Source organism: Canis aureus, chromosome 12, assembly GCF_053574225.1.
Source record: "Canis aureus isolate CA01 chromosome 12, VMU_Caureus_v.1.0, whole genome shotgun sequence".
Taxonomy (NCBI): Eukaryota; Metazoa; Chordata; class Mammalia; order Carnivora; family Canidae; genus Canis; species Canis aureus.
The window spans coordinates 46934661-46949134 of NC_135622.1; the positions used below are offsets into that span (position 1 = coordinate 46934661).

The 14474-nt window shown below is 51.4% G+C and overlaps 1 protein-coding gene across 2 annotated transcripts in view; it reads right to left on the minus strand.

Annotated features, from left to right (window-relative positions):
• KLHL29 (kelch like family member 29) overlaps positions 1 to 14474 on the minus strand; it is a 305917-nt gene that overhangs the window by 163554 nt on the left and 127889 nt on the right. Inside the window, exon 1 of one of the 2 annotated variants that reach the window (XM_077843978.1) lies at positions 12273 to 12394. The exons of the other annotated variant lie outside the window; for it this stretch is intronic. The gene's annotated coding sequence lies outside the window, so the exon portion shown is untranslated. Of the gene's footprint in view, positions 1 to 12272; positions 12395 to 14474 lie in introns of those variants that run through there. 2 annotated transcript variants of the gene reach the window in all.

Sequence of the window (14474 nt, forward strand, 5' to 3'; positions counted from 1 at the left end):
AGCATGGGCTCAGGATCTCTCAATGGATCCTCTTTCCATTTCCCCTCAAGACCCAAATGCAACAGACCTTTGTGGAAAGATAGCAGGAACTCAACATTCCAGGCTTGTTTTGCAAACAAAAAAGGTCAGCAGCCCCTTGCGGAATGCTGCTGTGCCAAGACATTCTCTCCTCTGCGTGTTTGCTGTGAGTTTGAGATGGTGATGGGTGCAGCGTTATGACATTCCGGGGCAAATCCAATCTGATCCTGGGGCAAAGGTGGGAGAGTTGGCCTCCTTAAGTCCTCTGCCATGTGCCTGTCTGGGAGCCTGGCTCCCCGCTGTGACAAGTGCTGGGTGTCACTCTGCATTAGAGGCCATGAGCCAATCCACCCTGACAGCCAGGCCCCTTCTACAGAGTGTGCTGTAATTTCTGCAGCTGGGGCTCCCTTGGGTCTTGCAGATGGGGTCATCCCAATTATGATGCTAGGAGTTTCCAGAGCAATAAAGGAAAATTCACCCCTTGGCTGTCAGGTGGAGGCTGCATGTCACCTGAGAGAGTCAACATGAGAAAATCAAGAGAAACCAGAGGTGTGACTGTGTCTGTCTTGAGAAAAAGATCAGCATTAAGGAGGGACACTTGTCACTCTGAAAGGGCCTCCACTCTGTTTTTAAGAAAAGAGGTAGGAAAAAAAAAAAAAAAAAAGGAAGAAAAGAGGTAGGCGGTCAGAGATGGTCTATGTTTTCTACATCTGGGTTTTCAGTACAGAAAGTGCATCTCCAGGCAAACATTGCCTCTGAAATAGGAGATGTCACAATTTATGGGGGGTACAAGGTAGGCTCGGGCTTTGGTTTTTTTGGGGGGTTCTTTTTCTTAAAAAATTTTAAAATTGTGATATACAGAATATAAAGCTGACCATTTTTGTCATTTTAAGCATAGATTTCAGTGGCGTTGTTGTGTGACCATCACTACCATCCATCCATCTCCAAAACTTTCTCATCTTCAGCTTTGTACTCATTAAACACTAACACTCCCTATTCTTCCTTCCCCAGAGCCCATAGTAACTACCCTTCTACCTTCTGCCTCTAGGACTCTGACTCCTCTGGGGACCTCGTAGGAGTGGAATCATACCGTATGTGTCCTTTTGTGTCTGGCTTATTCTAGTACAATATCTTCAACGTTCATCTATGTTGTAGTATCCACCCATGACTGTAGTAGTTCCTTCCTTTTTAAGGCTGAATAATACTGCATTGTATTTTGTTTATCCATCCATCCAGTGATCGAGAGGGCCCTGAGTTGCTTCCACCCTTTGGCTATTATGAATAATGCTGTTATGAACATGGGCGCACAAATATTAGAGGAGCCTTGGGATTTGCATTAATGTTAACCCTCTGCCCTCTGGTGACAGGTGGCCTCCAGCTTGTGACTGAGTGAGGCTGCAAAGCTGAGAGCCGGCACTTGGCAGCTCTGCAGAAGCAGGCTAAGGAAAGGGTGTGGGGGAGTGAGTGGGGGTCTCCTATGCAGCTGGACCAGGCTCAGGGCCGAAAGGATTATAATTCCACAAGCACATAGGCTGTTCTGTCCCTTTCCTTCTGGAGCAACCCTGTGACATGCTGGCTTTAGCCATACTTCTCAATGCCAACTCACCCACAGAGGAAGAAGAAGACAGGAGGACCAGAAGAGGCCCCTCAGCCTGGTCTGCCTAGGCAGGTTGCAATTTTTTTTAAGTAATTTTATGGAGATGCAATTTCCATAAAGTAACTGGTCAGATCTTAAGCATGCAGTTTGACAAGTTGTGACAAATGCATGTGCCTGCATAACCCCTACCCCAATCAAGATGCAGGCCATTTCCATCTGCCCAGAACATTCCTTTGTGCCAGACTGCATTTTGGCAGCTTCTTCTAGAGCCAGTCGATATTGCTGCAACATCAACAGGGTTAGGGGGCTTATAAAAAACCTGTTGGGGGTTCTAGGCTGTGAAACCCAAGATGTCCTCAGCCCTGAGTCACCACAAAAGACAGTTTTAGGTTTTTTTTTTGTTTTGTTTTGTTTTTATAATTTTGCAGGTCATTAGCCATCCACAGTGGTCTGGCAAGGGAAGTTTTGCATCCCTGGAGCCCAGAGTAGACCGTGGGACCCAAGTGTCACTTGAGTCCCATTCACTGTACAAACCTGTCTCAAGCACTTGCTCTGTTCAGGGCATGGGACTGGGTGCTGCCATGGCAGGTAGGGGATGCCCAGCTGTATAGGAAGAAGACTGGCATCTGGGCTGGAGCCCAAGGTCAAACCTTGTAACGCCGCAGAGACATCCATCATTCTGGCTGAGGCCCACGGGAAGGCTTTTTGGAGGCAGGGGGCAGTCAGGCTAGCCCTTTAAGGGATGCATAGGATTTCAACACAAGGCCAGAGAGAGGAAATTCCAGGCACTGAGAGCACTTACTGAAGGCCTGTTACCCTGTTACGTAGCAGGCATTAGGTTAGATGCTTCACCTCATGATTTCACATCATAAAATCATCATGATGACAGGGGCCCTACAAGATAGATCATAAGAGGTGCAATGTGGCTAAGTGACTTCCAGGTTCACAAAGCACTGCTCTGGGATTCAACCTTGGCTCTGGATGTTTCTGAAGCCCACGTTCGGCGGCCTGCTGTGCTGTGGGAAGACATTCACTAAAACCAAAGCTTCAGCCTGCTGCACTGAGGGGCCAAGGCCGAGAGGCAGTCAAACAACTGAGGACTTTCAAAGCTCGGTGCTTCCTCGCTTGGTTCAAATTTCACTGAAGATGGCTGGGGCAATACCACATTCACAAAAGGAGCTCTGTAAACTCCACTTTATGTAAGCATATATCTGTTATTTTTTTAATGTCATAGAAAAATCTTATTTATTTAAAGTAATGGGGGCTAATTTAAGTACAATTATTTTTTCTAAAAGCAATCTTAATTATACAAACTGGTCCAAAGCAGGCTCAGAACGTTGGAAGCAGAGGGGGCCTTGTAATTAGCACAACTGCCCAGGAATAGACCTTCTAGAGTATGCTAGCATGAGGAAATTCGCTTTTCTTCATTGCTATAGATGCCCCTAATTCTTGCTTACGCTGTTAGTCCTGAGAGAAGTGGGGGGATAGTCCTCAAATGACTACAAAGTCATTTCCCTTCCCTTTACCCCAAACGCCCCGCTCCACCTGGAGCTTTCTGGGAGCTTCTCCTGCACCTGACTTTTACCTATTAGCCAGGGTCAAGGATCCTTAGAAGTGACACAGAAGTTGTGTCAGAGACCAGGAGCTCCTGCTGTGGCATCAGCTGCGTTACTCCTGAGAGAGGCTCAGATATTCTTTTAACACCAAATGCCATGAATCTCTTTAGCACCCCAGCCCAGACTGTCCCAGCCTCCTCCCCAAAGTGTGGAACACCAGCTCAGAAGCGTGCTCTCAGAAAGACAGACATTCCTGACCCAAGTCCACATTAACCCTGCAGCCCCGGGAATGGGCAATGGGTAGTCACATTACAAGGCACAGCTTATTTTACACACACACACACACACACACACTCACACACACACATTCACACTCACAAACACATACGTTCTCCACTGCCTTTGGTCACCCAGGCCTGCCATATATGTACGCCACCCTTCTTCCTCCCCAAATATCTCCAAACTACTTTATCTGCACAGAGGAAGGGAGAACTGCTTCTCAGAGAAGCTACTTGGTGGCAGAAAACCTGTGAGCTCCCCAAAGACCAGGCCACACAGCCCCTCATGCTCTCAGCTGGGGTATCTGAGACACGAGGGAGCTCTTCCTTGGCCCCCAGGACTTCTCACTGCCAGCAGAGCTCCTACTCTCTGCCCATGTGCACACACAGCTGCAGGGCTGGCTCCGATCTCAACAAAAGTTCATCTCCCTCCAGTTGGCAGTCTGGAGCCAGGCCAATGCCCCTCCTTCCCCAGAATGCTCCTTGATTTGCAGAGGCCTGCAGTGAACAACAAACCTCAGTGCCCTGACCTTTCTCCTGGTGCAGAGGGTGGGAGGATGATGCTGGGAATGCACCTCCTCCTGCCCGACACCGACATGCTGACCCACAAACCACAGGCCTCTAAGTGTGGATGAGCTCCCCACACCCCGGGCTTTAGCCACATCTTATAAGCTCACCACTCCCATGGTCTAGTCTTGAAAGAAATGTTTTAGCTTCGAAAGAAGTGTTTTAGCTTTGAAAGAAAGCAGAATTTAGGTTTTAACCAAGGATCCCAGACAAAAGTCTAACCGTGGAGATACAAATCCGGTGATGGCCTGTTTGCAGGGGCTTCGCTCTCGGCCCAGGAGGGGGTGGTGGTGCAAGGAGCAGAGGGGGTGTGAACCCACTACATGCCTCACCAGCTCCCACCCGTCTCCATTCAGCTGCAAGTGGAGCACACTGCAAACCAGAGTATCTCTCCCTGCCAGCGAGCCCTCGCTGTGTGTGTACTCCAGGAGGAGGCCATTACAGGGAGTTAATAGAGTTTTAAATTTGTTTTTAAATTTTATAATGCAATTCATCAAATTCAGTGTCTGAGCACAGCATTCACGTTCAGACGAGGCAGCATATGTCAAAGTGGCCCCAGCCTTCCCCCCACTCCACTTCCCCCAAATGAGGAAAAGTTAACTCTTTAGGGTAACTGTCAGGCATGCCCCCACTTGGGGCGAGAATGGCAGCAGGGTAGGCCTGGGCCTTTCTGGAATTGGTCTAAGGGAAAGGCTGGTGACTTAGCCGAGATGCTCTGGGCACCTTTCATGAGCAGGGGCAATAGAGGCTGCCCTTGGCCTTGGTCACCTCATTGAGAAGGCCACCTGGGAGTGACCGTGACACAGTTCTTTCAGACACGTGTCTGTTAGGGTACAGGTGTCAATGAGAATGAGCAAATACCCAGGTCATAGATGTGGAAAGCAATCGTGCAGTCTGCTGATCAGGGACAGATGTGAGCACAATTTCTGCTATTTTTCACCCAGAAGGATCTCCTTTAAGGACATGTTCAGCTGAACTTAGGATCATTATTGTAAGTTGGGATCAGTTGCTGCTGAATTGGAAATAAGTGAGATTTATGGGACCACGGTTTTGTGAAGAACATCTCGGGTATCAGGACTTGCAGCAGATCTTCTGTATCAGTAACTGCAGTCAATCTTGCCTTTTATTAAGCCTTAATAAGTGACTTCGCTTCTAGGGAAAGTTCCAGAATAGACAGTGCCGGGAAGTGAAACTGTACTGGTCCCAGAGCAGATTACAATAAAATAGTGTCCTCCTGGTGGCTCTGACAGCAGAGCGTTCAGCTCACTGAGATCACAGAGCCCCGAGAGGAAGTACAGGGTCCCCTCGCCGAGCACGACCTGGCAGTGGGTGGAATATGGGGGCATAACCATCAGAGCATGATCGCCAAACAAAGGCCTCCTGTTGGCACTGATCTGCTTCTGAAACATATCTGTTCTCAGTGGATGGAATCCACAGGGTGGCTCTACCCCTGGGCCCCAGCTGTCTGGCCACAGGTCAGGGAGTGGCCACCAGGTGGCTGGTAGTCACTACTGATTGGTGGCGTTGTGCTGGTGACCAGAGAAGAGGGGCTTCACGCAGGCTTCTGCTGAGCCCCAGAAATAGACCACCTCCACCTCACCGAGCAACCAGGTATCGACTTGAGACTTGTACTTCTTAAAAAGAACAGACACAAATAGAGAGTTAACCCTTCCCTGAAGCCACACACCCAATTAAACACCCTGTGCTACTTTTCAACTCTTGGGGGATTTGTGCCCAATGTCTTGTGCCCTTCCAGATGGAGCTCAGGGCTCTCGCTCTACATAGCTTTGAACCTCCTGCTTCTAATTTCACACAAATTAAAAACACAAAGGTGGGGTGGGGCGAGATCCCTGTGTGGCCTCGGCCACACTGAGCAGATTTGGAGACAGATGCTCAGGCCCGGGCACAGGTGGGATGTGGGAGCCGGGGCGGGGCTGGGCCTGGCAGGCGGCAGGAGAAGGGCACGGGCTGGGATGGAGGAAGAACATCTTGAGGTGATGGAAGTCTTTTTGCATTCAAGGGCTTTCCGGCTTCCAACTTGCTACTTATTGCATTGAAAAATATTCCACACGATTGAAGAACTATTTTCCAAAACAAAATGCTGGTATTCATCAGGAGGCGCGGGTTGTGCAGTGTGAACAATTCACTTTCGTTAAGTACCATATGGCCGCTGGTAGGAAAACGCTAACATGTTTCAACAGTACAGCTGGGGTAGGGCTCCTTTATTCACCGTGCAGATGGCTCTAATTGACATCTCTCCTAAAACAGGTCTCCAGCATTTCTGCAGGATCATTAGAGTAATTAGTTATTAAATACCATCACCACTTTTAGAGAGGGGGTCTGATCCTTGGCAACATTCCACAGTGATGGAGCTGACAGGTCCCGGTGGAGGACAAGCGGTGGGAGGGCCAGTGGGAAGGGTGTGCTAGCTCCTCCTCCTCAGTGGGGAGGCCAGGGAAGGACAAAGACTGCTGATTCCAGGACAGCCCCGTGGAGACAGCTCCGAGGACCAAAGGGCTCTGGACCAGGGTTCTAGAGCTGGGCTTGTATCTTTAGCTGTGTGACCAGAGGGCTTCAATCAGACTCAGTTTGTTCATCCCTTAAATAGGGGTAATAACATATGCCTTCCTGCTCTGTAGCGCTGAGATTATGCGGTGCAGGGCAGAAGGGCTGGAAGGACGGAAGTGCTATAGTTGAACTGGTTTTGATGCTTATGTTTGAGGCCCAGCCTGGTCCATGTTCACCTCTTTGGCAAGTGATAAGCCGTGGCCTCTCAAGGACTTGGCCACACCTGAGACGTGATCCCTGACTCTGTGACAAGAGAGCCTTTGTTGTATTGTGACCAGATCCACAGGCCAGAAGATCAGTTCAGGGGGCGGGGAGGGGGGATTGTGGGGCTCACACGTGCAGCCGAAGCACTGAGCCCATCATCCTCAGCCACCCCAAGACACAATGGGCTGCCCTCAGCTATCTTGCAGACTCGGTTCCCTCGACCCATCCTGGCCTGCCATGACACACGCCGGGGTATTGCACGGCCAATCATGCTGCCTTGGCGGGAAAGAAAGGAATCTAGGGTGTGCACGTGCTCCCAGGAGTTCTTCCAAAAAGTAAATACATGTATCCAAAGGGTAATATGGATTTAGGAAATAGCCTTTACTTGGAGCTCTTTCCCCACTGATCAAGGGTTAATAGCGTGGCATTATTAGTTTAATTTCACAGTCTAATCACTTTCCTGCTTTATTGATCAAAGGACTTGGAGCAACTGTAATTTGGTGAAGCTGAAAAGTAAAATTCTCGGCTAAGGGAATAAAGCTGGGCGGCTCTGGATCTCTGGGGCCATGCAAGGGAGTACCTGGCCCTGTCCACACAGCTCACCTAATGGGCCACACAATCCACAGGTCATCCAGTCACATTTCCTCCCTCCCACTGGTGAGCCACTGGGAGGGAGCAGGGTCCACACCTCACGGTGACGACCTACTAGCATCGGAAATGGGGACTAGCCTCGGGAAGAGCCCCTCCCTGAACTATACTGGAGCCCAAATCCACCTCGAATGCTACTCTGAGCCCTGAACCGGCCTGGAGCTTCATTGTTAAACACCCTCCGTCAGCAGGGCCCCATCTGTGCGATGGAATTTTTTTTTTTTTTGTCACTTTTTCAAATCAGAATAGAAACAATTTTTAGTCTATAATTATCATTTCTTTTCTCAACAGACAAATGTTTCCTTTTAAATTGTAGGGCGGAAAAAGCAAAGAACAACATTTTAAACCAAAAAGAAAGACTAAAATTAATTTCCTCTTTACAGAAAAATAAAATACAACAGCTCTAAGAAGCCAGGTTTTTTCTTTTCCCAAAAGAGCAACAAATGCAACAGTATATTCATTGCCACCACTAATGCCCGTTTTTAGGAGGCAAGTCCTTGACAGGTGGTGGTGATGGGGTTTGCAGACCTGTCTCTGGAGTTAGGCCTTATACTCCGATCTCCTGGACAAGGTGGGCTCCTGATGTCTGATCTCACTCAGGATGGAGGATCTGAAGCCCTCGGTTCAGGAAGCGAGCTCTAGATGGATGGTCCTAGGAGCCAGGGTCAAGGCCTGGGGTCTACCAGTTGGCCCTCAGTTTCCTCATGCCTAAGATGGGAATGCTACTCATTTCACCAGGTTGCTGGGAGAATTCTATGGGCTTTGTGACTCTAAAGCATTGAACAAACCCTGCTGCTTCCACCGTGTAGTCAAGACTAACCAGACTCACTATTAAGAAAAAAAGTCCTGCACAATGCTTTCTCTGCTGGCAAGCTCCTCTGCCCATCCAAGGAAAGGCATCCCTCCCCATCCTGGCTCTCACGCTCTGCCAGCATGCAGGAGGAGAGCTACGGCCAGCCGGGTATTTACTGAGTGTGGTCCTGGGCCCAGCGTTTCAGTGCCCCAAGCTGGGAAGCGCGAGATGGGGTGAGCTGAGAGACTTCTCGGGGAGGGACAGCATGTGCTAAGCTTGGAAGGAGGAGACGCAGGTTGCATTTCAGGAGCTGAAAGTAGTTCAGTGTAGCTGGGCTCTGGTGAGGGAGCAGAAAGGCAGGAAGAGCATGTTTCCTCCGGGTGAGGAGCATCCCAGCTCCTCTGGTCCATGTTAAGGAATCTGGTTTCAGGATCGGCCAATAACGTTGGGACTGCTCAACTAAGGTCTAACGACTGTCCTGGCAGAGGCTCCCTCCCCGCTTCCATCCTTGGCCTCCTCCCTGGGGCAGGGGGCATGTCTCCTGTCCACGAATGTGGTCACTGCTGATCCTGCTCTTACTCCTCAGCATGGATTCTTCTGGGAGCCACTGTCACCCAGGGCTGTGCTGGGAAATGTTTGCCAGCTGGCTCTCGTGGTGGTGGGGTGGGGGAGACAAAACAAACAAAACAGCTAGACCCTGATGTGTAGCGTTTGCCAGTCTCTGTTGTATAAACACTCCCGGTTCGATTTCGAGCTACCAACAGGATGTCAGTGACCACGGAGCTGGGAAGAGACGTCAACAATGGGCTCTTGGGAGCCGCCAAGCCAGTCCAGCACACCACCCTCACGGGACTTGGGAACGCAGTCGGAGGGTGGGCTCATGAAGATGCTGCCCGGAAGCTGTGGCTGCTGCCCTGGGGCCAGGAAGACCCACAGCGACCTGGAAGTGGGAAGCAGAGCTGGCCACCATGCCCCCACCCTCCTCTATCTTTTCCTGTTCTGACCCTCAGTGGCTCTGATCCACTAGATCGAGTCCAAACACCTCACTTGGCATTCAAGGCTTTTCACACCTGGTGCCACCTCTTGTTCTCCCCAGGCTCTTCTCGTGCTGTCCCTGCAGAGCCGGCTGTGCCAGCCTCACTGTCTCCTCGTGGTTCCTAGTCATACCCTGAGCTATCCCCACTTCCAGGCCGAGAGCACTCCTTAGGAGTCTCCTGACACCTTCCCTCCTGCATTCCCTGATCAAACCCTTCCTGATGCACCACATCTGTACAAAGCTTTCTCAGAAAGCCCACAGCCCTTGCATCTGTTGGGGAATGAAGTGCACGGTACACACAGGCATGCTCCTGCTTGACTGCACACGCTGTGCAGCTTCCTGGTAGAACAAAGGCTCTGGGACCTTCAGCTCAGTGAATCGATACTCCTTATGGTGGGCTCCCAATTCAAGACTCTTCCTTTTTTTTTTTTTTTTAATTGTTTATTTATTTATTTATTTATGATAGTCACAGAGAGAGAGAGAGAGAGAGGCAGAGACATAGGCAGAGGGAGAAGCAGGCTCCATGCACCAGGAGCCCGACGTGGGATTCGATCCGGGGTCTCCAGAATCGCGCCCTGGGCCAAAGGCAGGCGCTAAACCGCTGCGCCACCCAGGGATCCCTCAAGACTCTTCCTAACCTGACTGTACTTTCTGACCTTTGAAAACTTCCTCTCAAGGATGCAGAGGACGACAAGCATGAGGGTCCATCATTTGTAATTCCAAGGACAAAATGACCATGGGCCAAGGATGTCAGTGGCTCACTTGCCATGGCCAGGCAAGCCTGGAGACATGGCTTGGTTACACTGAGAGGGAGCTTAGTGGCTGCCCCAGACCCAGTGAGACTCTTATGCCGACAGGCAGGGCCTGTGGCACAGTCATAGGATCCCTATAATGACCCCAAGCAGGTGGAAAAAGGCAACTGGCTACCCTGTGCACCTGATAGCTTTCTAAAAATAGCTCGTGGGCCCTGCCTCTGCAGGCTTCCCTGTGGGTAGGGGCAGGGACTGGAGCTTTTGGGTCATTAAGTTTCAGAGGAGTGAGGCGAGTCACAACTGGTTCTATACCTTGCCCTTCCTGCCCAGAGCTGCAGCAAGACCTCAGCCAGGCACGCAAAGCTAAGGACCGGGCCTGGCCTGCATTACCTCCTGCTTAGCTCTGCCCCACCACCTCGGGTTAGGCACTGTTCCTCTTCGGCTGTCACATGGGAGGGGAAGGGAGACGGAGCAGCAGATGCCAGCAGGCTCTGGGCACCAGTTCTTCTTGGCCAAGGGACCTGGGTACACAGACATTCTCCTCAAACCAAGGCACTGACAGCATTGAACAGAAATGTCATGCTCTGAAGCCACGTGGCGTAGGAGGAAGCAAGAAAGGAAAGGAATTCCCCAGGCCAAGCCCAAGAAAGTCTCCTCTGCCCTCCTGTGGGGCCAGGCTCAGGAATAAGCAGTGGGCAGTGAACAAAGGGAGAGTTCTTCTCTTTCAGGGGCAGGCGGGGCCAGTTTCCTCTGGTTTCCTCCTCCCTCCTCCATGTCTAGACGGGAATATTTTGCTCCCAGCACCCTTAAGTGGTGCATTTTGGCCTCCCATCCCCAGAATCAGCCCTGTGGCTGCACCTGGGTGCCCTGCTGACTCAGGGAAATGTTTTGAAAACAAATCTCAGTCATTATAAGTTAGATCTATTCTTATGGGGCCAGAATGTCAGCAAATTTTGGAGATCACTGCCACTCAGATGAGAACCAAAGTCCGAGAGGGTTTGAATAAAAAATTAGAGGGGGCTGGGGATCCCTGGGTGGCGCAGCGGTTTAGTGCCTGCCTTTGCTCAGGGCATGATCCTGGAGCCCCGGGATCGAGTCCCACATCGGGCTCCCTGCATGGAGCCTGCTTCTCCCTCTGCTTGTGTCTCTGCCTCTCTCTCTCTCCGTGTCTCTCGTGAATAAATAAAATCTTCAAAAAAAAAAAAAATTAGAGGGGGCAAAATTACTTTCAAATAAGATCCTTAGCAAATATAAATTGCCTCCTCTCCAATCCCCCTACACACATGCACTTGGAAAAGGCTTTTCCAATTCTTTTGCCGAGAGGCAGGGAGACTGGGAGGCTTTTGTTTTCCTGGAACGTTTTCAGACCAAATGTGCTCCTCTCTCTCTCGGCGAAGCCCTTCAGAAACTCCGGCTTTTAGACGCGGTGATTTGTCCTGGGTCTTGGGTGGGGGGACGCAGGGCACTGCTTACTCTGAGAAAGCTGGCACGGTGGGCCAAGAAATAGAAGAGATAGAAGCAAGGAGCACCCCGACATGGCCCGGGCCCGACCCCAGCCCCCGCCTCTCTGAGCAGAAGACCGCGGCAGGGAGGGCTGGCGGCCTGCTCCCACGCACTCGCCCTGTGCCCTGCCGGGAGCCGGAGCCGGAGCCGGAGCCGGAGCAGGATCGCGTTGCTGAAATGCGACGCCTGGCCCAGCAGCCTGCCAGCAGCGCGGCCGCGGAAGCCACCCCCCGTAGCTGTGGACACGAATCGGTGTGCCTCTGCGCCACGGCTTCTCCCCTGCCACCTCTTACTGGTCCCCGGGGATGGGGCATCTCCCGGCTCTCCTGAGCCCCTCTGAGCCCCTCCTGACCCCTCTGGCCCGAGCGCCTGGTGCCTGGGCCACCGCGGGGCCAGCTGGGCGTCGGTGGAGCGGAAAGGGATGCGGAGGAGAAGCCAGCGCCCCGCGGCCTTGGCTGCTCCCCACTGTGGCTGAGCAAGGCACCTCCCTTGTCCCGCGTCGGCTCCCTGCTCGGGGAAATGGGAATCCTCAGGTCTACTCTACCTACCTCATGGGGGTGCGGTGGGGGAGGACAAGAAACCCCAGATGCAGAAGGAATTTGGAAGAGGAAAACCCGCTAGTAAAAAAAAAAAAAAAAAAAAAAAAAAAAGAGTCATTATCATTACAGAGCCGGACTGGAGGGTCCAGGCCAGTCCCAAGAGAGGTACCAGCCTTCCTCCATGAATCGTCTCTTTATGAGATAAGCACTTACTTCAAGGTTCCCTCTTTGCTAGCAGGAACTGTAGGATCGTTGCCAAGTCCAAGCCGTACAAACAGCAAATAATCACTTGGATGAGAAGCCTGTTGAAATGAGCCTTTGCTGGGGACAAGGTCGGCCAACGGCTTGGCCTATAAATCTGTGCTCCCTCCTCATCTCATTGGCTCTCCCTGGGAGATGAACTCAGCCCGACTCGGGTATTTCACAATTCCCACCACCGCCCCTGCACACAGTAGGGACTCAGCCGGTGTTCACTGACCCGGGGCACCGCAGCAGCAGCCGGACGTGGCAAGGGGCAAAGCCCTGTCCACTCCAACTGGAGATTCACTCCCTAAAGGCCAAGGCAGAGGGACAAATCCGAATCAGACAGCACTTGAGGCTGCAGCACGGGCCTCCAGCCGTAGCTAAAAGGGATTTCAGGGAGTGGGGGAGCCGAGCGGGGTTAGAATTTACATACTTACTGTATTATGTTGCAGCAGTGATAAGACTAAAATTTTAGGATTTTCTTAATGAGACTCCTGCATTCACTGGTTTCCTTATCAGCACTGGCAAGAACCATAGTTTAGCATTTATGTCCTTTGCTTTAGAATGCAAGACAGATCATAAGAGGAATTTGAAAACTCACTATGGGAGAACACCTCTGCACCCCTTTCGCTTTCCTCATGGAACTCGGGCTCTTGGCCCCGGCCTGCCCCAGACACGCTGCACTATTACTCATTGGTATCCCGGCGGCAAGCTTTCCCAGTCCGGAGTTTGCTGAACAAAATGCAAATTGGGGCTCTGAAAGGAATCTCTGGAAGCTGGAATGCCGGGTAGTTTAGAACACCTCTGCCCTTCTTTCCCATCCATCTGAGGCTCTGGAACATGCCCCCCAGCTCAACCACCCGGTGCCCGTAACCACCCCTGAGAGGTGCACAGGGTCTAATACTCAGTTCCACAAAGACCGCTCTCATGTCTGCCCACGGGGGCAGCTCTTTGGGGACTGTGATCAGAGCACGCAACGACAAGCTCGGTCCCACACAATACATACAGGGCCGAGTTTCCTCTGTGCAGACCCTGTGGGAGTGGCCCCAGGGTGCAGCCTGGCCCCTAGAGATGGTGGGTGACATGGCACCATCTAGAGAGACCTAACGCTGGAGGCGGGAATAAGACTGAGAGTCTGGATCTAGGGTTGGGGTTGGATGAAACCAAACCTCCTCCCTAGGGCCTGGGCTGTAGGCGTCTTCTCTTAGAGCCCTAGACCTTGGGTCCTCTTGGGGCAACCGGCCCACTTTGCACAAGGAGAACCCAAAAGGCCTGCCTCATCTTCCCATCCTCTGAGACTCCTCAACCTTCAAAAAGTCTTTTTTTTTTTTGATCAGATTTCAAAAGGCAAAAGGTCTCCAGTCTGCCCTGAAATAAGGAAGAGCTACCCTTCCTTTATCCCAAATGTAGCCACAGGTCCAGAAGCAATCAAACAGAGCCTTAGAACAAGCAAAGCATATGGCATCCCCAGGCAGGAGCTCCCTGTGCACAGGGAACCCCAGCATCCTTGTTGGTGGCCTATGAATGCTTCCTCGGCACACTGTTGTAACAAGTAGGTTGGCAGCAGGTGAGATGGTGCAGTTGCTTCCGGCGACACAATGACCATGGCAAGTTTCATGGATGAGGATGAGAAAAGATGCAGAAAGACTGTGAAAAGCAGGAGCACAGCCTCAGCAAGCAGGACAGCTTTTGGTCATTGGGTTCAGAGTCTAACATCGTAACTACCGCCGTGGGATGCCCAGGGCACCCCAGCACCGCTGTGTAAGAACTGATACTCTTAAGGCCACAGGTGGTCAGGAGAACAGGCTTGGGAATTTGACAGAGCCTTGTGCCCCGGCTCTGATATTTATCACTTGTGTGTCCTTGAGCAACTGGCTTGAACTTTTTGAAACTCTGTTTCCTCATAGGAAATGGGGACACAGGTGATCCCCACTTTTTGCTGGGGGGACTGAGGTTGTCTGTAAGGTGGACAGTGCTTGTGTCATGTAGAGAGCATCCCCCTAGTGAGCACTGCTGTGGAAGAGGGAAGTGGGTGACAGTCCCTTTGGGAGGACATACCCAACATGGTTAAAATAAAACAGAGTTTGGGCTTGGCTGCGGATAGAAGTGACAGTGGAAAGAAGACCCACATGAAAAGCTAGAGAAGTGTGGATGGGAATAAAAAAGGCGTGG